Source organism: Pan troglodytes, chromosome 1, assembly GCF_028858775.2.
Source record: "Pan troglodytes isolate AG18354 chromosome 1, NHGRI_mPanTro3-v2.0_pri, whole genome shotgun sequence".
Classification (NCBI taxonomy): domain Eukaryota; kingdom Metazoa; phylum Chordata; class Mammalia; order Primates; family Hominidae; genus Pan; species Pan troglodytes.
The window spans coordinates 69,364,729-69,386,135 of NC_072398.2; the positions used below are offsets into that span (position 1 = coordinate 69,364,729).

A 21,407-nucleotide genomic window follows, 5' to 3' on the forward strand; every position below is an offset into this window, starting at 1 on the left:
ATGCAGCTGAATGGAAAAATCGATGCATGGATGCAGGGGTGCTATTAAAACTATTTAACAACTAGTAGGGCATATCATGATCAATCAGAAATGCCAACCATAGTGCTGGAGCTGGGGTGAGGAGGCCATGCTGTGCTAGCCATTATCTCTTTGGTTGCCAGACTGTGGGGAAGTCTGGGGGTCCTAAGGAAGGGGCTGAGGCAGCCCCAGGGGTGGAGGATTCAAGGAACTCCAGGAAGTAGTTATTTACCATCTGATGAGAAAGTATGTAAAAATTTTAACAATCTGCATGGCCCTACCAGTGCATACCTGCTAAAAGTCAGTCCTGGACGGAGGAACAGAGGGACAGGAACACTAATGAAGCAGCTAGGGAGTGGAGGAAGGAAATGGTCTAGAAAGGAGCTGCTTTTTGTGTCTGTGTGGACAAAGAAGCTCTGCGCCCTTCACCTCTACACAAATTTGCCAACTAAGAGAAGGTATGAAGTATGCTAGAAGTATGAGCAGACATAAAGCTGGGGCAGAGAGAAAGGTGATGGAGTGGGGTGGGGCGTTCACCCTTTTTTTCTTTCTGTTGTTTTTCTCAGCATGTTCTCTGAGCACGGCTTTGCTAATAGAGACAGCAAGAAAAAGAAAGGTACCAGAAGAGTTCTTGTCCAGCCTACTTACTTTACCCCATATGACCTTTTCAACTAACAAGGCATCAGGAATCCAATAATAATATCAACATTGATAAGTCTATATGACTTTGTGCTTAGAGATTCTCCCACAGCATGTTCCTGAACATCTCATTGGTTTTACCGCCTCCTCTGTGTGAGGAAGTCACCACCAGATTCTGCCTAGCAGCCAGCTACGCAGTTCTGTCAGCAGAATCTGGAAGCTGGAGAGGATGCTGGCTTTTAATATACCCTCGAGATATTCTCAACATGTGTAGGACTTGTTCCCATGGATTTTCTGCCACTGCCTGAACTTAACAGCTTCAGAAACATCCTTAGCATCTTCCCCCAAACAATTCCCATTTCTGTCAATGCAATCATCATTGTTCAGTTGCCTAGGCTCAAACACTTGAATCCTTTAGTTCAGAATACTTCCATTTCCCTTTGGGACTATTCTAAACCTTTGTTCTTTTCACACCTCCACCTGATCCCCATCCTCTTCACTGTTCTTTGTTTTGTTTTGTTTTGAGACAGTCTCGCTTTGTCGCTCAGGCTGGAGTGCAGTGGTGCAATCTCAGCTCACTGCAACCTCCACTTCCTGGGCTCAAGTGATTCTCCTGCCTCAGCCTCCTGAGTATCTGGGATTACAGGCATGTGCCACCACGCCTGGCTAATTTTTGTATGTTTAATAGAGATGGAGTTTCACCATGTTGGCCAGGCTGGTCTCGAACTCCTGGGCTCAAGAGATCCACCCACCTGGGCCTCCTAAAGTGCTGGGGTTACAGGCATGAGCCACTGCACCCAGACAATCCTCTTCACTCTTAGCAAACAACCTTGTCTACATCATGGAGGGCACTGATGCCATCAGGGGTAAATGATTTAAGCTTCCTACCCCCATCTCCAGCCTAATCTGAAATATCCAGGATTACCCCAACTCATTCTCTCCACTCCATGTCTAAAGGCCAAAAGATTCCTCCTGCTGCTCAATCCAGCCTCCCATTTGTAATCTAATCCTGCTTCCTCCTCCTTTCAGACCACGCTCCACTTAGTACTCCCTCTGCCTGTGCTTTCCCCTTTCCCCGTCTCCACTTTACCTTTCGGTCCAAGGACATGGTCAAGCTTCTTCTACTCTTAAAAAACAACCCATTGCTTCTCCTCACATCCCACCCATAGCTACTATCCCAACTATCTCTCTTTTCCTTCCCAAGAAAGCTACTAGGAATAAAAGTCTATACGTGCTGTGTCCACACCTTCACAGCAATTATCCAGCTTTTGCTGCAGTTCTCTGTACCAATCACAGCAACATTTCTCTAATGTTTGCGTAAACTTGCTGTCTCTACTTCCTTGCAATTTGTTTATTCTGAATTCACAGAAATCTGGCCTCCAACTCCTACTCGCTATTCTGAAACTGCTTCAGAAAAAGGTCTTCAGTGACCCCCGTACTGCCCCTCCCAAACACTCTTCTGCTGACTAGACACTCCTACTGGAAACTTGTTATCCCTAACTTTTCTCCTCTTCAACCATTCATGACACTACTTCTCCTGGTTCAGGCCTTACTGCCTGTTCCCTCCCTGACTCCTGACTCCACACTTCCCCCACCATGAGCTTCCACACATTTCTGTCCCTGCCTCACCATGCCTGCCTTAGGCACTCACCTGCTTATGGATGATTCCCAAAGCTAGATCTCTGGATTCAACCTTCCTTGAATTTCAGACCTGCACTGCCAGTTGACTCCTAGACGTTGTATTCTTAGATATCCCAAAGGAACCTCCAATTCAAATGGTCTAAAACAGATCTTTGCATTTACCTGCTCTTTCCCCCAGACTACTTTTCCTCCTGTATTTCTACTGTTTAATTAATGGCACCACCATCCATCCTGTCCTCAAGCCCCGTAACTTGTGAGTTACAAGTCCTAGACGTGTCCTCTTTCTCTCCCCTCACATCCAATCAATCTCCAGGTCCTGCACATTTTCTCTCTTAAGTGTTTCTAGAGCTTGTCTCTTCCTCTATAGACATTGTCTATATTTAGACAAAAATACCATTGTCTCCATTTGGCTCCTCATTACCTCTTGACTAGATAGTTACGATACATTTACCTTCTTTCCTGACTGTCTGTACTCAACCCTAACCCTTAAACTACACAAGGCATTACTGCCTTCTGCTGTTCCAGATGGACCAGTCTGGCTTTTCTGGTAAGACTTTGAGATCTTTGATGGCATGGATCACATCTAGTATTTTGCTGAATCCTCCAATGTGCTCAGCACAGTACTGGGCCTAGAGTAGATGCCCAAAAGGAAAATGAGGCAGCAATGAGACACATCTGCTAAGAGAAGGTTGGTGTTGAACTATCAGCACCTGGGGTAAAGGGTGTTGCTCACCTAATTCCTTTGCCACAGTGAGAGCCTATCCTCAGTGTCAGCAAGACTTCAGCAGAGAGGTGGGGAATGGTCCTCTGAGGGGCCTGGGAAAGGGACCCCACCAAAGACATTATCATGGATTGTGGGGTCACCATGAGGACTCAGCTAAGTTCGGAGACCTTGAATCCATGGGCACTCATCTGTAAGGTTGTATGTGGTCCTCAAGCAGTTCTCAGTGGCCTGGCATCTTGGAAATGGCCCTACCTGTTTTGTGGTGGTTGCTTCCCCCGGGAAATAAGAAGAAACAGTTCAAATCTTTCATGAATCAATTCTGTTTTCCCAAATTAGAGTGTTCTATTTCCATTATCTTGCAAAAATCCTCATTCCTTTGAGGCCTGTGCCATGTGATTATTCTTCACTCTAACCCTGATCCCACTGCCAACTCTTCTCCACTCACTGAGAACTTTAGAATTTGTTTCCCCTTCATCAAAAATTCTGCCATCATCCTGGAAAGTTTCAACATGCACAAAGATGGCCTCTGTGACATCCTAGCCACAACATTTAAAAATCTCTGTAATGCCAGTGGCTTTTCCTTTCATTTCACTCACCCACTACCATGGCCCCACCTTGGACCCTTATCACTGAAACTGTTTCTGGTCAACCCTCACCTGGACCACCCTCACAGTCTCCTGACCAATCATTCTGCCCCCAATCACAGTGAATCTTGGTTATAACCCCATCCTCCATCCCCATTCTACCCCACTTCTACACTCAAACTATTCTTCCACTGACCACTAGAGTGGGAGAATTCTTTAGAGTGACCTTTCTTTTTTTTTTCTTTTGAGACAGAGTCTTGCTCTGTAGCCCAGGCTAGAGTGCAGTGGCACGATCTCCACTCACTGCAACCTCCACCTCCTGGGTTCAAGCAATTCTCGTGCCTCAGCCTCCCAAGCAGCTGGGATTACAGGTGTCTGCCACCACACCCAGCTAATTTTTGTATTTTTAGTAGAGATGGGGTTTCACCATGTTGGCCAGGCTGGTCTCAAACTCCTGGGCTCAAGTGATCTGCCCGCCTTGGCCTTCCAAAGAACTGGGATTACAGGCATGAGCCACGGCGCCCAGCCTAGAGTGATCTTTCTAACATGTAAACCAGAAGGTGTTATGCCTCTGTTAAAAAGTCTACAGTGGTTCCACATCTACAAGGCCAAGTCAGGGTCCTTAGCCCAGCAGGCAGTACACCAGGCTACTGTTTAGCCTCTCATCGCCATAACCTGCCATTTTATGTTCTGACATCACTGAATACGGACAGCTCCCAGTTCCCCTTGCCATCTCTTGAAGCCTCTTGGCCCTCCCTCTGCCTGGAAAGGTCATTTTCCTGCTTCTCTGTAAAGATGTTCATTTCATCTTTACATCTTTCATCCAGCTCAAATACTAGCTTCTCTGAGGAGCCTTCTCTGCTTGGTCTGGGCAGTTATGCGCTTTCTCCTGCACTTCCAGCACTTTCTGATACAGCCATTGCAACATTTATCTTATCAGATTCATGAGGGCTGGAACCATTCCTCTTCATCTGTGTGTCTCAGTCCCGGGTGCAGGCCTGGTGCAAAGCTGGCTTCTGTAGACATTATGAAAGGATTGGAGGAATGAGTTCCAAAGTCTTCTGTATATAAGCAAGGTCAGAAGAGATTGAGCTCTTAAATTACTTAAACCTCTTCTCCCTTTTCCCTGGCTTAGTGCCCTGCCTGTATGATTAAATCCCCTAACAGAATCTACCCTGGCTTAGCACCACATACAAATCCTTCAGCACTGAGTCATGGAAAGGCTTCCAAGTGCTTAGAAAAAAAAAGAGACTGGTGCTTCAGAGATGGGAAGTAAGACAAGTGATAGATACAGAGATGTCCTTCCGCTTCTGAGGTATCACCCGCCTGGGAGAATTGGTGAATATTTTATATTAACATCAATCATGTGGTCAGCACTCTGCTAGCCACCGACAGTGAAGATAAAAGTTAAAACAACAGCATACCTTTGTTAATAATCACTTTCTATGTACCATCTACAACTTTGTGGGGTAGGTATCATGGTTATTCCTATTTTTTAGGTAAGAAAATGGGCTCAATATCACACAGTTAATAAGTGCTCCAATATTATCATCTTTCTCTACTGTCCTCACCCTTTCTCTCTTCACCGAGTCTTTCTCCTAGTGCTCATCACACGCACTCTAAAATAAACTTCTTCCTCCATCCTGCCTCGCCTTCTATTTACATTTCAACTTCCTTCTTTTCATCAGATGGTAACATTCTTGCCTTCCCACCACCATATACACACCTATTGACATCTGCCCTTATCCTATCCTTCTCTCCAGTTACCCCAGGAGAGTGGTCCCTCTTTCTCCTAAGACCAGTCCCTCCACTGCAGTTTGATGCTGTCCACCCATTTTCTCAGGAAACTTACACTATGAATTAACCTTCCTTTCATCTATAATAACATTTCCATTAAACTGTGCCCTTTCCATTGGCTTTTCAAAAAATTATGGTAAGAATACTTAACATGAGACCTACCCTCTTAACAGATTTTGAAGTGCACAATACAGTATTATCCATAAACACAATGTTGTACAGCAGATCCCTCACATAACTGAAATTTTATACCCATTGATTACCAACTCCCCCTTCTCCCTAGCCCTGGGCAATCACCAGTCTACTCTCTGTTTCTGTGGTGACTATTTTAGATGCCTCATGTAAGTGGAATGATACAGTATTTGTCTTTCTGTGGCTGGCTTATTTTACTTAGTATAATGTCTTCAAGGTTCATCTGTGTTGCAAATAGCAGGAATTCCTTCTTTTTAAAGGCTGAATAATGTTCCTCTTTATGTATACACCACATTAAATCCATTATGCATGGATTTTTTTTAAATGTGGTGTATACATAGAGTGGATATGGTTGTTTCCATATCTTGGCTATTGTGGATAATGCTGCAAGAAATATGGGAGTACTAATATATTTTCAAGATTCTTATTTCAATTCTTTTGGATAAATACCCAGTAGTGAGATTGATGGATCATATGGTAGTTTTATTTTTAATTTTTTGAGAAACCTCCATATTGCTCTCCACAGTGGCTGCACCATTTTACATCGCCCCCACAAACAGTGCACAAGAGTTTCAGTTTCTCCACATCTTCACCAACTCTTATTGCTTTATACTTTGATAATTGCCATCCCAACAGGTGTAAGATAATATCTCATTGTGGTTTTGATTTACATTTCTCTGAAAATTAGTGATTTGGGGCATCTTTTCCTATGCTGTTGTCCATTTGTATATCTTCTTTGAAGAAATATCTATCAAAGTCTTTAGCCCATTTTAAAAATGGCTTGTGTTTTGCTATTGAATTTTATGACTTCCTTATATATTTTGGAAATTAACCCCTGATCAGATGTACAGTTTGCAAATATTTCCTCCCATCCCATAGGCTGCCTTTTCACTCTATTGATTTTTTTTTTTTTTTGGCTGTACAAAAGCTTTTATGGTTGTTGTAATCCCACATGTCCATTTTTGCTTTTGTGGCCTGTGATTTTCATATCCATGAAATCATTACCAAGACTAATGTCATGAAGCTTTCCCCTATGTTTTCTTCTGAAAGTTTTACAGTTTCAGTTCTTATGTTCAAGTTTTTAATCCATTTTGAATTGATTTTTTGTGTATGATGTAAGATTGGGGCCCAATTTTATTCTTTTGTATGGGGATATCCAGTTTTGCTAACACTATTTGTTGAAGAGACTATCCTTTCCACTTTGCGTATTCTTGGCACTCTTGTCAAACATCAGTTGACTGTATCATATGTGGATTTATTTGTGAACTCTCTATTCTGTTCCATTAATCTATATGTGTCTTTATACCAGTACCATACTGTTTTAATTACTGTAGTTTTATAATATAGTTTGAAATCAGGCAGTATGATGCCTCTAGCTTTCCCTTCTTTTTCAAGATTTTGGCTATTTGGGGTCTTTTGTGGTTCCATATGAATTTTAGGGCTTTTTATTTCTGTGAAAAATGCTGTTGGGATTTTGATAGGGATTGCATTGTATCTGCCAATCACTTTGGATAGTATGGACATTATAAAAATACTAAATCTTCCAATCTATGAACACAGGATGTCTTTCCATTTGTTTATGTCTTCTTTAATTTCTTCCAGGCCTTGTTCTTGATCTTAGAGGAAAAGCTTTCAGTTTTTCATCATTGAGTATGATGTAGCTATGTTCTCCACACTGGCTTTTTTTTCTTTTTCTTCTTTTTTGAGTCTGCTTGCTAGAGAATACACTGGCTTTTACAGGTCCTCAATTCTGTCATTAAAACAGAACAAAATCACCCTCTTTCTCCCTGACTTTCACAGCAAACCACTGGAAAGACTTATTTATACGTGCAGCCTCCATTTCTCACCTTCCATTTTCTCCTCCACCAATTACATCTGGCTTTTGCCCTCCACGTCACTGACCTCTTGCTTAAACCACCTACGATCTCTTTTCCTAAGGCCAATGGACCTTTTTAGGTCCTCATCTTAATTCACTCCTCAGCAGCACCTATGCTTTCTCTTTTCGTCTTCAGGAAATGCTCTGCCCTTGGCTTTCATGACATTTCTCCCTCTTGGTTTTTCTCTCATCTCTTTGGTTCATCCTTCTCTGTCTCCTTTTCAGGACCACCCTCTTCTACTTGAGGTTTAATTCCAAGCCTTCTCTTCTAAGCCCACCCTCTCTCCCTAGGCACTCTCATCCATGCCATGGTTTCAGTTACCCCTAGATGTTGATGACTAACAGAGGCATAGCTCCTACCTGGACCTCTCCTCTGAACTCCTGCCTGTATATCCACCTGTTCTCTTGACCCATCCACTCAGATGGTTCAAAGTCTCCTGGCTGAGACTCACTCACAATGTTTGCCCCAAAGCCTGGTTCTTTACCACTGTTTCCTGTCTTAGGAAATGGCATCACCAACCACTGGTACAAAGCTGGAAGTCTGGAACTCATCCTCCACACCCTTCTCTCCCAACTCTCACATCCAAACCATCACTTCCTCTCCATTTTACCATCTCGAATTTCTCACATCTATGTCTCTCCACCATCACTACAAACTTTCCAGTCTAAACAACTGTCACTTTTTGCCTGGACTATATCAGGAGTCTGCTAACAGGTTTCCCTGGATCTTCTCATGACCACCTCAAATAAACTGTTCAATTATATAGCCAAAGTGACCTTTTTGAAATAGAAAATCTGTCATCCTACTTCTCAAGTACTTCAGTGACTACCCCTTGCTTTAGAATCAACCTCAAAATCCTTAATGTGGCTGATAAGATGAGGTATGTTTAACCCTTTCCTACCTCTTCCGCTTATGTTGTATGATTTCCCCTCTCATTCTCTGAACCCTAATTCTACTGGCCTCAAAATGCCATATTCTTTCTAGCCATGGTCTCTGCCCATTCCAGGAATATCCTCTCCCATCTCCCAAAGTCACCTCACCTCCTTAGCTCCTACTCATTCTTCAGGTTTTAGCTCAATCATCACTTCCTCAGGATGACTTCCAGCTCCTTCCTGAATGGCCCCAGGCCTTCTGATAAACACTCTTATAATACCATGCACCTCCGCTTTATAGCTTTTATCACAGTGTTACTTTATATTTGTTTTGTGACAAATTTGTTTCCCCTGAATGACTTCAAGCTTCATGAGGGTAGGGTTTTGACTGTCTCCTCCTATCCCCCTGCCTCCAACATTGTATCTCCAGTGACATTCAGTAAACACTTGCTGACATCTTGACAATGCAATCCTCACTTTTCAGCCCCAGCCCCCTCTAGCTTCTGGCCTCACTACTCTACTGATATTGTCCTTGATAAGTCATCAACAACCTTCTGACTGCCAAAACTGCGCTTCTGTGGAGCCCTGGTGTTCTACCAGCTGGATTGAGGGTTTCCTGCATTAAAACAGAATCCTGGTAGTCTTTCCCCAATTCACAGACAATAAATAAGCTGATAGAATATTCTCAATGTAAAGCTTTTGTTTCATAAAGTTTTCTTAACACTTGGCACCTGTGCTCTTCAATTTAACTCAAAATTATATTTTCAGTTATTTTTATTTATTTATTTTTGACAGAGTCTCACTCTGTTGCCCAGGCTGGAGCGCAGTGGCATGATCTCGGCTCACTGCAACCTCCACCTCCCAGGTTCAAGCGATTCTCCTGCCTCAGCCTCCCAAGTAGCTGGGATTACAGGCACATGCCACCATGCCTGGCTAATTTTTTTGTATATTTAGTAGAGGTGGGGTTTCAGTTTCATCATGTTGGCCAGACTGGTCTCGAACTCCTGACCTCAAGCAATCCGCCTGCCTTGGCCTCCCAAAGTGCTGGGATTATAGGCGTAGACCACCGCGCCTGGCCTATTTTTAGTTATTTTAATATATGAATAATTCATGGTATTCTCCAAAGAGCCCCACAGTTTCCATGGGTTTTATGACATAAACAAGTTTTTGAGACCCACTGGCCAAATCCAGAGAAATATTTTTTAGTCCTCTGATTTGTCTTCTTGTTGGTGTCTGCTACTGCTTATCATGCTGTTTATTCATTATAGCCACCATTATTTATTGAGCACACACTAGGTTTTCCCACAGCCCCTTATCCCTGCTTTTATGATGGTTACCACCTTCTTCTGTGATCTCTTCCATGTACTGTGAGTCCCTGGAGGGTATAGAGACCATGCTTTTCCTTTTTTCTCTCTCTCCATCATCAGCCCTCCACTTGGTCCAGGCACAAAGATCATGTTTTTGGAATGCAAGAGTAGATGAATGAAAGAATAAACAAACAAATAAAATGCTGAGGCAGAACTCGAATCCTCATCACCAGCACTCTTACTCCAGTGTTCTGCTACCTTCCCACTGAAATAGTCATAGTGACACAGTAGCTGGATATTTAAATACAACAGAAATGTTGATTTCACATGCCTGTTGTCAATACCTGTTGATTTTACCACACACATGAAAAATCATAGTTGACTATTTTATGGGGATATAAACGTTTCATGTTACAAGTAATTAAAAATGACACGTATTATGTCTGTGGCAGAAGTTAGGTAAATGACGAATTACTAAGGCTTTTTAAAACACTCTGTATTCTACTGTAACCCTGTGTCTTTGCCCAACCTGTTGTCTGAGTTCCACCCTTTCTCCTGAGCTTATGTATCAAAATCACTACTTTACCTTCAAGGCCCAGTTCAAAAATCACCTTCTCCAAGACGGACTTAATAATTTATCAGAGTTCCTTGGGCCAGTCTCTGCTTCACTTTAGCCCTGTGCACCTCACAGCATGTCACTTGCTCCTCTACTTAGTGTTTGCTTCTTTAGTCTGCAGAGTCCTGCTGGTGATGTGAATGTTCCTCTCCCGCACTGCCCACGGGCAACCTGAGCCTGGGGGCCATGCCTTGCTCATCCTTCTGTGTTCTCAGGGCTTTGATAACAGACATTTTCTGAATTCGATGTGGTTAAACTGGTCCTCCACTACTTGTATATTATGTAAACATCTTTATTTTTGGCCTAAGGTGATTTTTTAAAAAAAACTAATAGGGCTCCCTGACTTTACCTCTCCTTGCTGGGTTCTGGCAGCCCTACCTGAGAGCCCAACCCAGCTTCTTGCTTCCGCCACTGTGGGCAACAGCAGCACAAGAAAAAGCAGCTGCCTTGTGTGTTCCAGAATTTATTTGGGGAAAATTAGAGCTGTTTCCTTTTGAAGTGGAAACAGAGTCAGAGGTGAGCCCTGGCTAATGAGACGGAGGAGGTTTGCAATGAGAGAGGCTCTCAGGTCTCAGGCTGTTTTTTCCAAACAACAGACAGACTCCCAGCACAGACTTGGGGCTTAGTGGCCACCTTGCTGACCTTTCTCCTTGGGTGCAGACACAGGGCCTCACAAGCTCATCTTCACAGCCTTCCACACCACTGGTGTCTGGACCAAAGCAATGACAAGCTGCCCTCCTCCTAGTCCTCTTCCTCCTCCCCCTCCCCCTCCTCCCCCTTTCCCTAGGAACATCACATGCACAGTCTACTCAGCTCCAGCCCTAATGCACACACAGAAACAGAAATAAGAGAAATGGAAATCCAAACCCAGAACACTGACTGCTTTGTTTCTGAACTGTGCCTTGTACAAATCTATCCATACTGCAGAAATTTCAACTGATCCATCAAAGCATGCAATGCTCAGCCACATACTGTTATAACCCAAAACCAGGTCTGTAAGCACCCATGTGATGCAGTTGCGCCTGTGTTGCAGCTTACTGCGTAGAGAATGGAAAAGTCAGTGAAGGGAGAGCAGAAAGACATGCTGCTTGATACCAAAGAGCCTGGGCTCTCACATATACCCGAGATAAAGAGATTCAATGAAATAGTGTAGGCTTAACAGAGTGACTGAAACATAGAAAGCTCTCAATGAAGGCTTTCCACCTAATGGTGTTGGAGGACCCATCTTTTGTGGCTGGAAGCAAGTCCTTCTTCCATTGTTTCTGCTATTCAACAGCCTGTCCCATCACCCACCCCAAAAAGAAAGGCAGTACCTAATATCTCCCCCATCCCCTTTGTGTATCCATCGGCTTCCAGGCTGAGGGATCAGCAAAAATGGGTGCTTGGAAGTAGGGGGAACTGAGCCAGGCATCTGTGCTGATAAGAAATGCTCAAAGAGGCATGTAGGACACACTGATTGATGCAGTGACAACTGCGCCAATAATCTTCCTTCTTTCTCTGGGGCAATACAGCCCTAGACTCTAGGATAATGTCAAACCTTTTTTTTTTTTTTTCAAGCATCTCTCTCTTCACCTTTTTGAGGTCCAAATGCAACACCAGAAATAGCCCTCCTACATATCTTTTGCCCTTTCTGATGTCCAGTCACAGTGTTCCTCTTGCTCCTTTACCCAATCCTATCCAGTCACTGACACTTTATCCTGTACAAGGGAACATTAGGGCAATAGAGAAAGGGGTGGTTTCTATTTCTGCAGATTGTTTTCAAGGCTGGATGATCATAACTTGCCTACCCAGCTCAGAGAGCCTGCTGTCCAAAGACACCTCTCCCCAGCTTTCCAAGTACAACTCTGCATATTTCAAAGGAATACTGGATGGCCCAGATACTATGGGCACTGTGCAGTCTCACAGCCCTTTGGCTTTTAATCCAAAGGGAACCTCTCAAGCAACCAAAAGGGGGTGGGGTATGTCACCCCACACTGTTAAGCTGGAAAAGTGTTTGAGGGAACATATCAGGCACAGGACGGATAAAGAGAATTTTAAAATAGTTAACGTATTCCCATGGTTCAGAATTCAAAAGGTACAAAGGGTTTACAGGCCACTTTTCCTGGAGGTAACAGGTATGATTAGGTTTTGTGTCTATAGTTATACACAGACAAGCAAATACCGTAAGACTCTCCTTCCTCTTGTATAACACGAGCAGCAGCATATTATAAACACTCCAGGCATGTTGTTTTTTCCACTTAGCCATATATCTTGGAAATCATTCCATATCAGTTACATAGTAAACTTACTAATTCTTTTTTCCATGAATGAATAGGACGCTATTTGACTCTCTGGAAGTACCATAAGACACTTAACAAGTCTCCCTTTGATAAGCATGTAAGTTGTTCTTTCACAGTTCGAACAGTGCTATAATGTACATATATCTTTGTGCCCATATGCAAGTTTAACAACAAATTCAATTCCTAAAAATGGAATCACTAGGTCAGATGGCATGGGCATTTATAATTTTGACAAGCGTTTCCAAAAATGCCCTCCAAAGTTGTACCAATTTACTCTCCCAGCAGCAATATATGAAAGTACCTGTTTTTCTACAACCTCATCAACGGTTTATCTCTTTGATGTTTGCTAGTTGAAAGATTTGTACTTAATAAGAAATTAGTCCTTTGTGTAGGAGTTAAACCCTTGAGTGACAGAGAGAAGGAGGTGCTGGCTGTTTACCAGGCCAGCACTTTCTGAAGTCTAGAGTCTAATGGGGTTATAAATATCTCTTGGATCTACAAGTAAGAGTCTTTATTCACGACAATTCTGGATTTCCAGCTACCACATGTGTGTCTGTTCTTAATTGGAAGAAAGTGGCCCCGAGGAAGGAGTAGTGACTTTGGAACCAAAGAGACCTGGGCTTCAAGCTCTGCTCTGCCATTAACTAGCTTTATGATCTTGGCAAATCGTTTGCCCTACCCCCAAACTCAGTTTCATCACACGAAAAATGGGGAAATAATAGTAATTTTGCAAAACCTTGTGTCTGGCACATAGCAGGTACTTAATAAATGTTAGCAACTTTCATTAATGTTAATAATCACCAGGCCAGATTCTAAACCCCAGGGCACTTTTCACAATGGACAGACCCTGGAATGGCCCTACCAGAGTCAAATGACTTTTTTGTTAAGTGGCCACCCAGAAGATTCCCAACTTCTCCTCTCATCCACCTCAGCCTTCTAAAGTTTGCAGATCAGGAAAATCCCAGCGTGGGCCTCTGGGTGAGGACTGGACTGTGCTGGGGCCAGGCTCCCCTGTTACCAGCTGATGTTTGCACTCAGGCTGAAGCACTCCCTGAACTAAGCCGGGGTCATTTCCAGTTACAGACGGCAAGCTAGAGAAAAAACAGAGATTCTTGGGCCAAACAGGGGGACCTGCTCTCATCTGCACGAGCCCATCTCACCTTGCCTTTCCAGAACAGTATGCCTGATGAGGTCACTGAATGCAGATCTCTAGCCCTGGCAGGGCCGCTGCCGACCTGCCTGATGCCCCAGCAGGACCCTCCGAGAGCCACACATTACTTCCCCTCTGGACGCCAGCATGACCCTGTATGTACCTGCTGGTTTAGATGCTCTTAGGCATGGGAACTGAAACCTCCCTAGAGAAGGCTAAGAAAATCTGTTTTCAGAGCATGTACCTTTACTGTTCCTTCCCCGGGGTCCACCTCTTTCAGGGTCTGAACATCTGTTACATGCAAGTATTTCATTAGGGCAGAAGGAAAGCTGCCTTTCCCCTCAGGACACAGACTCCAGCGAATCTTAGGCAAAGCGAACATGCGGGATTGAAGTCCGCAGTTATTGTTTGTCTCCCACACGACATAAAACATGTGTCTGGCTCAGCTGCTAGAGGACCAAGCAGGACACAGACGCAACTGCGCAGACGTCGGCCCTGCCAGCCACGCTGCGGCCCCCTCGGAATCTCAGGATGGGGCCCCCTGGGCGCCCTGGGGGAGGGCCCAGGTGGGCGAAATGACAGGAGAAAGTGCCTGCGGGCCTCCGCCTGCAGGTTGGATGACTGCGTCCCCGTCACGTCAAACTTGCCAGGACTAGCAAACTTCCAGGGCCCCACAGTTCCACTCAGAGGAAAGGAACCCCCAGTGTGACAGGAAAACACGGCTGGTGTGTGTCGGCCAAAGGGCGCTGACCGAGGGAACAGATCTGCACCCCTGCCTTCCCTCGCGGCCTTCGGAGCCGCAGAGAACCAGGATGCCACCCACCCAGGGCCCCGGCGCGCGGCTCTCGGCCTCTACCCGCCCCACCCAGGCCAGGCCGGGCGGCGGGGTCCCAGCAGCCCAATGCGGGCCTCGTCCCCACACTGCCTTCTGCTTGCCCGCTCTGCTCTCTGCTTGGCGAGGCCCTCCTCTGGGCCGCGGGGCGGAGGCTTCCGTGTGGCCGGCGCCTTGAGCGCGCAGGGCCCTCTGGAATCGGAGTGCGGTCGCCCGCTCTGGGGCCTCGGGAGCAAGGACACCGTGGCCCCACGGGCACGTCCGGCTTCTCCGTCCTACCCCCGCTGTCCTGGCCCCAGACTCGCTGGCCGAGACGCCGGCTCCCACAGGCCCTGCCGCCTGCATGCCCACGCCGCGCCGCGAAGGCACTTCGCCCTCTTTATTTTGTAAAACTTCGGAAAAATCACCAGCAAACCGAGCCCCGGTCTCAAGGTTGCCCACAGTTGCCGGCACGAATCCGGACTCACTGACCGACGGCGGCGCATTGGCCCAGCAGACCCCGCCGGTCGGCCCCCACCCTACCCGGGTCCCCTGCCCCGGCCTCATGCTCCCCGGGTGGCGGCGGGCGCGAGGCGCAGCAGCAGCAGCGGCGTTCGCGTGAGGTCCGGCCCGGCTGAAAGCGCAGAGAAGCGGGTCGCTGCAGACACGCTGAGTAGAGCGCCTTCGGCACGGCCCGGGGGCAGGGACCCGGCAAGTCCGGCCCCGAGGCGCGAGCACCGCCACCCGCGGTCTGGCCACGAGGCCGGAGATGCCCCCGAGTCGCCGCGCCCCTCGGAGCGAGAGGCCCCTGGCGCGGAGAGGGAGAGCCAGGGCGCAGACCCAGACCCAGTGGGGAACTGCTACGCTGAAGGCGGCGCGGTGGGCAGAGGGAGGCAGCCGGGGCGCGCTTACCCGGGTGTTGAGGCGCCCTCGAAAGTACGCGGTGGCCAGACACATCCCCGCGCGGAGCCCGAGCCCCGCGGCTCCTCAGCCCGCCCGCGCTCCGCCCCGCCCCTCCGCTCGCTTCCCTGCACGATGAGGCCCCGACCCGTTACCGCGGCTGAGCAGCTCCGCTCGGGCAGCGACTCCCGCGTTCGGCTCCCACGGGGTCGCAGCGCTTCCTTCCGGGCGCCCGCGGCTGGGGCGGCACACGTGAGGCTCCGCGGCCTCCCCGGCGCTCCGAGGACTGCCCTGCTCCGGGCGTGGAGCCTCATCGCCCCTCCAGGTGGCCAGGGCTGGGGGCAGGTACCGCGCGACCTGATTGGCGCTGGCCGGAGTCCGGGGAGAATCCCCCGCCAGAGAGGCTGATGCACGCGGGCCAAGTGAAGCCACGCAGTGAAACAGCGCAACGGGCGCCTTCCAAACACCCCTGCTTAGCTCCGCTGCCTTTTTGCCTAAGAAATGTAAACTCGGGAGGCGGGCGCCCTGGGAACTCCTCAGTACAGGGGACTTTGCGCCCTACAGATCGGGTCCAGGACGGAAAATTCGGAGAGCATGAGAATCTTAGGGACCAGGGTGTGTCGCTATCCACTGGAAAGAGACTGCCTCGAGAGCCTCCCGAAGGGCTCCTCTGTGTTCCTATTTCCGGCCCGCACTGTGCCCTGGAAATCCAGGGACACCTGGATGTCCCCGCCGCTGAGGGGTACCCGGGCCTCGTGGCAGGGCGGGATCAGATCAGTCAGGGTGTGATTAGAGCTGTGACGGTGAAGTCTGGCAGGAAGAGGCAGGAAGAGAGAGAAGCAATGCCTCGACACGAGGAGAAACCTGAATGGTGCGCTAGATTTCTTGTCTGAAATCACCTTCTTTTAATGTCTTAAAACTCTACGAGTTGCTTATGTGCTGTAGCCCAGCCAATAAGTTCTGACATCAGTAATTCAGAGGGTCTGCTGAGAGAACATGACGGCCTGAGAGGGGATAAGCTGTCACTTCTCCGCACTTCCGAAGCATCTCTATATGGAACGTTTACCTGTTCCGGTCTGATCATCTTTCTCTTGATCCTGCTTTCCGATCTTGATTGGACTGAAGACAGCGAGGACAGAGAGGTGGGGTCAACCCGGTTAATGCTCGAGGAGGGAGCGTTCCCACTACATCAACAGTTTTCCTCTCTTCTTAGGCAGGTTAGTTCGGGGGATTCAAGGCAAAGGTGATCAGGGAATCAATTTGAAAAACAAAAACAGAAAACTCCAAAACATTTAAAAACTGTGGACCCTCAGCCTAGGTCCAACTTCTAAAGAAGGGGAGTAAGAAATTTAGCACCTGGAGCAACCTTATTATTCCTAATACACTATTAAAAAACAAAAATCCCAAGGCAAGCCACCACCTCATCATGCCAGCAAGTCTACTGTTGTTGCAGCACACTCCACTTTTTACTCTAACTCTACTCACAGGTTTTACATTTTGAGCTCAGATTTTCATGTGCCGTCTTTTCTCAGCACAGTTAAGGCTCGTGCCTACATTCTTCCTCATCTCAAAGGCAAAACAATGAAATATGAAGAGGACGTGTGATTTTGTTATAAACTGTAACACAGAAAAGTGAAAACAACGTACCTTCATAGCCTAATGAATCATAAACCAAACACCACCCAGGTCATTGCTACCACCCCAGAAGTTCCCCTGCTCCACCAATTCCCTTCCACAAGTCCTTCCCTTCCCCCTAAAGCAACTATCCTGACTTTATGGTAATTACTTCCTTATGTATCTTTATAGTTTCTACCAATTTGTAATGTATCCCTAACCACTACAGTTTAGTTTTGCTTGGTTTTGAACTTTCTATAAATTGAATAATATTGCATGCATATTTTTGTGTGTGTCTGGCCTCTTCTTCCATTTGGCTGTAAGAGTCATCTACTTTTGTGGCATGTAGTTGTAGTTCATTCATTTTCATTGCTACGTAATATTCCCTTGTATGGACATATCACAATTTCTTTGTCCATTCTGGCACTTTAGGCATTTGGGTTTTTCCCATTGGGGCTATTACAAATGCTATTGCTAATGACATTTTTGTGTATATCTCCTGGTATGCAAGTGCAATCTTTAGGATGTATACCTTGGGGTGAAATTACTGGACTATAGGGTATGCATATATTTAGTTTTATTAGATCATGCCAAATTGTTTTCCAAAGTGGCCACAAAATTTAGACTCCCATCAGAGATGTACGGTAATTGCCATTGCTCCGCATCCTTGCCAAAATATAATATTATTAGACTTCTTATTTTTTGCCAGTCTGGCGGAGATGTAATGGTGTCTCACTGTGATCTTCGTTTCATATCCCTAATTACCAATGAAATTGGGCACTTCTACATATGTTTATAGGCTACTTGAGTTTTCTGTTTTCTGAGTGCCTGTTCAAATGTTTGCCCGTTTTTTTGAGCTTTTTCTTATTGATTCATAAAAGCTGTTTATAAAGTCTAGCTGCTACCATGCCTTGGTCAGTTAGAGACTGCAAGTATCTTCTACTCATTTAATGGTATCTTTTGATCAAGAGTCGCTTTTTAAATTAGAACTTTCATTTTGAGATAATTGTAGATTTGCAGGCAATTGTAAGAAATAATACAGAGAGATTGCAAGTACCCTTCACCCAGTTTCCCTCATTGGTAATATCTTGCAAAAACTATAGTAAAATATCATAATTAGGATATTGACATTGACACAGTCAAGATACACAACATTTCCACCACCGCAAGATCCCTCATATTGCCCTTTCGTAGCCACACCTGTTTCCCCTGTGCATCCTTCCCCATCTCTAATCTCTTGAAACCACTTACCTGTTTCCCATTTCCAAAATGTAAAATGGTACATTTTGTGATTTCAAGAATGTTATTTAAATGAAATCATTTGTATCCTTTCGTATCAATATATGTAACCTTTTGAATTTTTTCCCATGCAGCAACCTGAGTTGCAGGTTGTTGTATCAGTATTTTGTTCCTTTTTCTTAGTAGTATTTCATGGTATGAATGTACCACCAGCTTGTTTAACCATTCACTTAATGAAGGACATTTAGGGTTTTTTCCCCAGTTTTAGGGGTATTACAAATTAAGTTGGCTGAGGTGGGAGGATTGCTTGAGCCCAGTAGTTCCAGACTGGCTAGGCAACATAGTGAGACCCTGTCTCTACATAAAAAAATGAAAAATTAGCTGGGTGTGGCTGCACACACCTGAAGTCCCAGCTACACAAGAGGCTAAAGGGGGAGGATCCCTTGAACCCAGGAGTTGGAGGCTGCAGTAAGCTAGGATTGAACCACTGCACTTCAGCTTGGGAGAACAGAGCAAGATGTCTCAACAACAACTACAACAACAACAACAACAACAAAAACCAAATAAAGTTGCCACAAACATTTGTATACAGGTTTACAAGTGAGCATACATTTTCATATCTCTGGGATAAATGCCCAGGAGAACTATTTCTACTTTGTAAGGTAAATGCCCAGGGCAACTATTGCTAGATCGTATGGTAGTCACATGCTTAGTTGTTAAAGAGATTGCCAGCCTGTTTTCTAGAGCAATTGTACCATTTTACATCCCAACAAGGAACATATGAATGATCCAGCTTCTCCACATCCTTGGCAGGATTTGGTGTTGTCAATATTTTAAAACTTTCACCCATTCTTATACATGTATAATGATGTGTCATTGTGATTTTAAATTCCATTCCTCTAATGACTACTGATGTCAGACGTCTTCAGGTGCTCGTGCTTACTTGCCATCCTTATTTCCACCTATATGCAATCTTTGGTGAAATCTCTGTTTACGTCTTTTGGTCATTTGCTAATTGGATTGTTTTGTCTTTTTGATTGTTGAATTTTCAGAGTTCTCTATATAGTCTAGATAAGGGGTGTCCAGTCTTTTGGCTTCTCTGGGCCACATTGGAAGAAGAAGAATTGCCTTGGGCCACATATAAAATATGAAATAAAAAACACTAACAACAGCTGATGAGCTAAAAAAAAATCACAAAACAATTCTCATAATGTTTTAAGAAAGTTTAAAAATTTGTGTTGGGCCGCATTCAAAACCATCCTGGGAGGCTTGTGGCCAGTGGGCCATGAGTTGGACAACTTGGTCTAGATCCTGGTCCTTTTTCAGATCTGTGGCTTGCAAATATTTTCCCCCAGTCTTTTCATCCTCTTTACATGCACTTTGTAGAGAAATTTTTAAATTTTGATAAGGTCTAATTTTACTATTTTTTCTATTATGGAGCATGTTGTTGGTGTCAAGACTAAGAACTTTCTGGCTAGCCCTAAACCCCAAAGGTTTTCTCCAATTTTTTTTTTCTGTTTCATGTTCTGTTGGTAATCCATCATAAGTTAATTTTTGTATAAGATGTGAGGGCTAGGTTGAGCAGCTCCTTCTCCTTCTCCTTCTTCTCCTTCTTCTTCTTGCCTAATAAGGTCCAGTTGCTCTGGCATCATTTGTTAACCATTTAATTGCTTTTGCACCTTTGTCAAGAATCAGCTGGGCATATTTGTGTGGGTCTATTTTTGGATTCTCTATTCCATTCCATTGATCTATGTGTCTATCCCTCCACCAATACCATACAGTCTTGATTACTGAAGCTATATAATAAATCTTGAAACTGGGTAGTCTGATTCTGCCCACTTTATTTCTTCTATTCAAAATTGTTTTAGCTCTTCTAGTTCCTTTGCCTTTCTGTTTAAATATTAGAATAATCTCCTCTATATCTATTAATACAAAAATTCTCATTGATATTTTGATATAAATTAGGGAGAAAGCATTCAGTCTTTCATGATTAATTATAGATTAGCTATAGCTATCTAATTTGCCTTCTATTTGTATTTTTCTGAGAATTTTGTCATAAATGGGTGTTGAATTTTGTCAAATGCTTTTACATTAGTTTGTATAGCCATGTGATTTTTTCTTTTTTTAGCCTTTTAATATGGTGGATTGCGTTGATTTTTGAAAGTTGAACCAGCCTTGCATTCCTGAAAGCCTACTTGGTCAAAGTGTATAAATCTTTTCACATATTGCTAAATTCTTGGTTTTTAGATTTTTTAAACGCAGCTTTATTGAGGTATAATTGATATAAAAAACTACATATTTTTATGATATTTTTGCTTTTATTATTATTTTAAATTGACATGTAATAATTGTACATATTCATGGAGTACAATGTGATACTTTGATACAAGTATATAATGTGCAATGATCAAATCAGGGTAATTAGCAAATACATCACCTCACACATTTATCATTTCTTTGTGTTGGGAACATTCAAAATCCACTCTTCTAGCTATTTGAAAATATACAATTAATTCTCACCCTAAAGTGCTACAGAGCACTAGAATTTATGCCTTCTATTTAGCTGTACTTTGGTATCTGTTAACCAGCCTTTGGTCATCCCCTCTCCCTATTCCCCTTCCCTTCCTCTCCACTTCTATGATACCAACTTTTATAGATTCCACATGTGCCAAGAACATGCAGATTTATCACTCTGTGCCTGGCTTATTTAACTTAACCTAATGTCCTCCAAGCTCATCCATGTAAACTGCACCTATTTAACGTATTCAATCTAATGAGTTTGGACATACTGCGAAACCATCACTACAAATCAAGGTGATACACATAGGCATCACCTCTAAAAGTTTCCTTGCATCTCTTCGCTTTTTTTTTTTTTTTTTTTTGAGACAGAGTCTCACTCTGTTGCCCAGGCTGGAGTGTAGTGGTGCGATCTCCACTCACTGCAAGCTCTGCCTCCCAGGTTCATGCCATTCTCCTGCCTCAGCCTCCCGAGTAGCTGGGACTACAGGCGCCTGCCACCACGCCCAGCTACTTTTTTGTATTTTTAGTAGAGACGGGGTTTCACTGTGTTAGCCACGATGGTCTTGATCTCCTGACCTTGTGATCTGCCCGCCTCGGCCTCCCAAAGTGCTGGGATTACAGGTGTGA

At 44.8% G+C, this 21,407-nt stretch overlaps 1 protein-coding gene across 13 annotated transcripts in view; it reads right to left on the reverse strand.

Annotated features, from left to right (window-relative positions):
- FAM163A (family with sequence similarity 163 member A) overlaps positions 1-21,407 on the reverse strand; it is an 88,101-nt gene that overhangs the window by 56,924 nt on the left and 9,770 nt on the right. For 7 of the 13 annotated variants that reach the window (XM_063810806.1, XM_063810767.1, XM_063810802.1 and 4 more), the window contains exon 1: positions 15,563-15,695. The exons of 1 other annotated variant lie outside the window; for it this stretch is intronic. The gene's annotated coding sequence lies outside the window, so the exon portion shown is untranslated. Of the gene's footprint in view, positions 1-15,419; positions 15,696-21,407 lie in introns of those variants that run through there. 5 more of the 13 variants (XM_063810785.1, XM_063810799.1, XM_063810757.1 and 2 more) reach the window with 2 other exon arrangements.